Source organism: Balearica regulorum, chromosome W (genome assembly GCF_011004875.1).
Source record: "Balearica regulorum gibbericeps isolate bBalReg1 chromosome W, bBalReg1.pri, whole genome shotgun sequence".
In the NCBI taxonomy this organism is placed as follows: domain Eukaryota; kingdom Metazoa; phylum Chordata; class Aves; order Gruiformes; family Gruidae; genus Balearica; species Balearica regulorum.
In genome coordinates, this window is record NC_046219.1 from 21,394,526 (window position 1) to 21,400,823 (window position 6,298).

At 47.4% G+C, this 6,298-nt stretch overlaps 1 long non-coding RNA gene across 1 annotated transcript in view; it reads left to right on the forward strand.

The window, feature by feature from the left end:
* Positions 1-4,315, forward strand: part of LOC142599253 (uncharacterized) — a 256,694-nt gene extending 252,379 nt beyond the window's left edge. Inside the window, exon 3 of the long non-coding RNA XR_012832882.1 lies at positions 4,235-4,315. This is a non-coding gene — a long non-coding RNA (uncharacterized LOC142599253). The remainder of the gene's footprint in view (positions 1-4,234) is intronic.
* Positions 4,316-6,298: the final 1,983 nt, after the last annotated feature.

Genomic DNA, 6,298 nt, shown 5'->3' on the forward strand with positions numbered 1-6,298 from the left:
GCGTGTTGGGAGAGAAAATAGGAAGAGCAAAAGCAAGAAAAACTCGTGGGTCAAGTTAAAGACAGTTTCATAAGTGAAGGAAAGAGAAAAAAAACAAGTGATGCAAAGGCAATCACCACCTCCTACAAGCAGACTGACACCCAGCCAGTCTTCAAGCAACAGCAACCTTGAAAGCCAACCCCCCTTCTTCCTCTACCTCCAGTTTTTATTGCTGAGCATGATGTTATGTGGTATGGAATATCCCTTTGGCCAATTTGGGTCAGCTGTCCTGGTTGCATCCCCTCCCAGTCTCTTGCCCACCCCTACCTACTTGCTGGAGGGGCAGAGTGAGAAACAGCCTTGATGCTGTGCAAGCACTGTTTAGCAGTAGTCAAAACAGTGGTGTGTGTCATGGTTTAGCCCCAGCCAGCAGCTAAGCACCACGTGGCTACTCGCTCACCCCTTCCCCGCCTCCCCCCCGCCGTGGGATGAGGAGGAGAATCGGAAGAAAAAGAACTTGCGGGTTGAGATAAGGACAGTTTACTAGGACAGCAAAGGAAGATGAAAATAACAATACTTATAAAACTTATAAAAGAATATACAAAGTGGATGATACACAATGCAATTTGCTCACCCCTGGAACCCGATGCCCAGCCCGTCCCTGAGCAGCAACCCCTCCTCCCCGTCCAGCCCCCTTTATATACTGAGCATGACGTCTTATGACACGTAATATCCCTTTGGCCAGTTTGGGTCACCTGTCCTGGCTGTGTCCCCTCTTAGCTTCTGGTGAAAATTAACTGTATCCCAGCTGAAAACCAGGACATTATCCACCATTTATTCTATATCATCTATGTCATGCCCAGATCCTTTGTCCAATTGATCACTACCACTCTTCCTGCCTTTGAGATATATATATACACACATACACAGAGAGATATCATTCCCTTAGTCTATGGGCCATCCCTCTAAAATGTCCGTTGAGTTCATTTAGTCCATGACTTTGGGCTCCATCTGTCTTAACAGTCTTTCAGGGCAGGAGAGATGGTGTGTAGTGTTGGATTGTTGCATGCTGTATCCGGAGTTTGCAGCTGGTGTATCTGGCACAGTACATGCTCACAGCCTCTGGGTTCAAGATGTCAATTTCGAGGAAGTTGCTGGTTGACAGTTGCTGAAAGTCAGTTCTAGTTCCATCATCGCTGCACCTTGCTCGGTTTCATCAAAGTTCATCCTTCATTAATTTGGGTGATTCTTACTGTAATACCATTGATACAGCATATAGCAATTGTAGTAGTGATGACATACGATGGCAGGATTATTTAGAAATTAACATCATACAATTTAATTTATTGGCTATTCTCACCCAAAATCAGATCCCCTTGAACTACACATTGGACTTCCCCATCCTTCCGCATCAACCACCAAGTGCACCCTGGTCCCTGAGCAAAAGCAATCCCGCAGATGGATTTGCCGTTGCCTGAAGCAGGGCTAACCCAGACTGTCTTCCCCAGCATATTCTTTATGCGCGCTACAGGGACTTTATCCCCTTCTACAGTGCATGGAAGTTTTGACTGGGCAGGGCCAGCTCGATTGGCAGATCCCCTAGTGTTAACTAACCAGGTGGACTTTGCTAAATGTGTATCCCAGTGTTTGAGGGTCCCACCACCCATTGCTCTCAGGGTAGTCTTTAGCAGTCCATTGTATCGTTGGATTTTCCTGAAGGCTAGTGCATGATAGGGGATGTGATACACCCACTCAATGCCATGGTCTTTGTCCCAGGTGTCTATGAGGTTGTTCCGGAAATGAGTCCAATTGTCTGACTCAATTCTTTCTGGGGTGCCATGTCGCCACAGGACTTGCTTTTCAAGGCCCAGGATAGTGTTCCAGGCAGTGGCATGGGTTACGGAATATGTTTCCAGCCATCCGTTGGTTGCTTCCACCATTGTAAGTACGTAGTGCTTGCCTTGGTGGGTTTGTGGGAGTGTGATACAGTCAATTTGCCATGCTTCCCCATATTTATATTTCAGCCATTGTCCTCCATACCACAGAGGCTTTACCCGCTTGGCTTGCTTGATTGCAGTGCATGTTTCACATTGATGGATGACCTGTGAGATGGCATCCATGGTCAAGTCCACCCCTCGATCACGGGCCCATCTATATGTTGCATCTCTTCCTTGATGGCCTGAGGTGTCATGGGCCCACCTAGCTATAAATAATTTACCCTTATGTTCCTTATGGAGACATGGCTGCTGTTTTGTTGATCTCATCCTTTGGGATCTCACGACGCTCGTCTTGCCATTTTATTCCTAAAAACTGGATCTCCTGTGCAGGTCCCTTGACCTTATTTTGTTTTATGGCAAAATCGGCTTTCAGAAGGATTTGGACTATTTTCTTCCCTTTCTCAAAAATGTCTTCTGCTGCTATGTTGCCCCATATGATGATGTCATCAATGTATTGCAGGTGCTCTGGAACTTTCACCCTGTTCCAGTGCATTCTGGATCAGGCCATGGCAAATGGTGGGGCTGTGTTTCCACCCCTGGGGCAGTCGATTCCAGGTGTACTGGACGCCCCTCCATGTGAAGGCAAACTATGGCCTGCACTCTGCTGCCAAAGGGATCGAGAAGAGTGCATTAGCGATATCCATTGTGGCATACCATTTGGCTGCCTTTGACTCCAGTTCATATTGAAGTTCCAGCATGTCTGGCACGGCAGCACTGAGCAGTGTCTTGACTTCATTCAGGCCACGATAGTCTACTGTCAATCTCCATTCTCCATTAGGCTTTCGCACTGGCCATAGGGGACTGTTAAAGGGTGGGCAAGTCTTGCTGATCACTTCTTGGCTTTCCAGTTGACAAATCAGCTTATGGATGGGAGTCAGGGAGTCTCTGTTGGTGTGATATTGCCATTGGTGCACCACTGTGGTTGCGATTGGCACCTGTTGTTCTTCAACCCTCAGCAACCCCACAACAGAAAGGTTCCTCCGAGAGACCGGGAAAAGTAGACAACGGTTCAATTTTCTCCGTCTCCAAGGCAGCTATGCCAAAAGCCCACCAGTACCCTTTTGGGTCCTTGAAATACCCTCTCCGGAGGTAGTCTATGCCAAGGATGCAGGGAGTCTCTGGCCCAGTCACAATGGGGTGCTTTTGCCACTCATTCCCAGTTAGACTTACTTCAGCCTCCAACAGAGTCAACTGTTGGGATCTCCTTGTCACTCCAGAAATATATATGGGTTCTGCCCCTTCATACCTTGATGGCATTAGGGTACAATGTGCACCAGTGTCCACTAGAGCCTTATACTCTTGTGGATCTAATGTGCCAGGCCATCGGATCCACACAGTCCGATAAACCCGATTGTCCCTTTCCTCCACCTGGCTGGAGGCAGGGCCCCTCTAATCCTGCTCATCATATTCGCTATTCACTTCTTGCAAAAAGGACTTAGAAGTCCTTTCAAGAGGATCATAAGTACGATCAGGCCTTCTACTCCGTCTAGGGGACTACCCGCTGGAAACAAGAGCGGCATTTTTCCTGGAAGAATCCCTTCTTGTGATTTTTTTTTAGAAAGGGTATGGAATATCCCTTTGGCTTGTTTGGGTCACTTGTCCTGGCTGTGTCCCCTCCCAGCTTCTTATGAAAATTAACTCTATCCCAGCTGAAAATCAGGACAGTGTATTATCAACAATTTTAGTCACAAATGCAAAGCACAGCACTCTACCAGCTGCTATGAAGAAAGTTAACTCTGTCCCAGCCAGACTCAGTACAGCATTCTTTTCTGATTTTATTTTTTTTTTATTTTAATAGAACTTAATAGTACTTACAAACTTTGTGCGTCAAAACTTCACGCTGCTGTGCTTTTGACAGTAGTATCTCATCTAGGATATTGTTGGAAGCAAAAACTTTCATGTTCATTGTGTTGGTTTTGCGTGGCAAGGTTTTGGTAGCAGGGGGGCTACAGGGGTGGCTTCTGTGAGAAGCTGCTAGAAGCTACCCCTGTGTCTGATAGAGCCAATGCCAGCCGGCTCCAAGATGGACCCGCCGCTGGCCAAGGCCAAGCCAATCAGCGCCTCTGTGATAACATATTTAAGAAAAACAGTTAGAGAGCGCTTTTGCAGCCCGAGAGAGGAGTGAGAAGATGTAAGAACATCTGCAGACACCAAGGTCAGTGCAGAAGGAGGGGGAGGAGGTGCTCCAGGCGCCGGAGCAAGATTCCCCTGCAGCCCGTGGTAAGACCATGGTGAAGCAGGCTGTCCCCCTGCAGCAGCCCATGGAGGAAGGATGAGGGGGTGTAGCGATTCCACCTGCAGCCCGTGGAGGACCCCACGCCGGAGCAGGTGGAGACACACCTGAAGGAGGCTGTGGCCCCGTGGGAAGCCCGCGCTGGAGCAAGCTCCTGGCAGGACCTGTGGATCCATGGAGAGAGGAGCCCACGCCAGAGCAGGTTTGCTGACAGGACTTGTGACCCCGTGGGGGACCCACGCTGGAGCAGTTTGCTCCCGAAGGTCTGCACCCCGTGGAGGAGACTCATGTTGGAGAAGGTCGTGAAGGACTGTCTCCCGTGAGAGGGACCCCACGCTGGAGCAGGGGAACGATGAGTCCTCCCCCTGAGGATGAAGAAGCGGCAGAAACACCGCGTGAGGAACTGACCGTAACCCCCATTCCCCGTCCCCCTGTGCCTCTGAGGGGGGCGGAGGTTGAAGCCGGGAGTGAAGTTGAGCCCGGGAAGATGGGAGGGGTGGGGGGAGGTGTTTTTAAGATTTGGTTTTATTTCTCATTCCTCTACTCTGTTTTGCTTAGTAATAAATAAGATGAATTCCCTCTCTAAGTTCGGTCTGTTTTGCTCGTGACAATAATTAGAGAATGATCTCTCCCTGTCCTTATCTCGACCCATAAGTTTTTTTTTCATTGTACCTTTTCTCCCCTGTCTAGAGAAGGAGGGGAGTGATAGAGTGGCTCTGGTGGGCACCTGGCCCTCAGCCAGGGTCAACCCACCACATTCATTTTAAGGAAAAAGCCTGTAAAATTTTCATATGTCTGGGCTAACCTGAGGCCATTGAGTCACACTAGCTTGATTTGTTTGTTGTTTATGGAGGACAGATTCAGTGTAACTACATTATTCATGATGCAATTGACACAGACTAACACAATCTATAGACACTGTGTTATTAACGTATTAGCATCAATATCAGTATCATTATCATCATTAGTATCATCATCAGTATAAAGATGTTTAAACTGGTATAATTTATGCTAGTTTCTATTTGTGCAATAAGCCCAGTTGATAAATACTGTCCATATTAAAGCAGTAAATCAGTATAGCTATGCCAAGTTGTGCTGGTTTTGCCTGGGATAGAGTTAATTTTCTTCATAGTAGCTAGTATGGGGCTATGTTTTGGATTTGTGCTGAAAACAGTGTTGATAATAGAGAAATGTTTTTGTTATTGTTGAGCAGTGCTTACATAGAGCCAAGGCCTTTTCTGCCCAGACACACTGCCCCACCAGTGAGTAGATTGGGAGTGCACAAGAAGTTGGGAGGGGACACAGCCAGGACAGCTGACCCCAACTGGCCAAAGGGATATTCTATACCATATGACATCATGCTCAGCATATAAAGCTGTGGGAAGAAGAAGGAAGGGGAGAGAATGTTCGAAGTGATGGCGTTTGTCTTCCCAAGTAACTGTTAGGCGTGATAGAGCCCTGCTTTCCTGGAGATGGCTGAACACCTGCCTGCCGATGGGAAGTAGTGAATGAATTCCTTGTTTTGCTTTGCTTGCAAATGTGGCTTTTGCTTTACCTATTAAGCTGTCTTTATCTCAACCCACAAGTTTTCTCACTTTTACTCTCCTTGTTCTCTTCCTCATCACACTGCGGGGGGGGGGGGGTAGTGAGCGAGCGGCTGCGTGGTGCTTAGTTGCCAGCTGGGGCTAAACCATGACACAGGTATAGAAAAATAAAGGCAAATCTTACCCCTAAATGCCTTAAGATTTGGGTGGAATTTGGCTGACCGAAAAAAAAGAAGGGCCTAATCATTTAATGCAATAGTCCCACATCCACATAAGTCAGCATTGCCATTGAATGAAGCCATTAGACTTCTCTTGCCCCATTTTCATGCTTGCACACCATCTTCTTTGTGCTGGGTTAAAAACTGTAAAACATCACCATAATGCTGCTAGGTTAAAAACTATCTTTAGTTGCTGATTTAACTTTTAGCCTGGATCATTTCCCTGAGGTACAAAAGAGAAAATGGTGCAGGGGTGGAAAGAAGTGGGGATGGAGGCAGTGGAGTGTCATGGAGAGGTGCATATGCTTGTTTAAAGCATGTGAAACT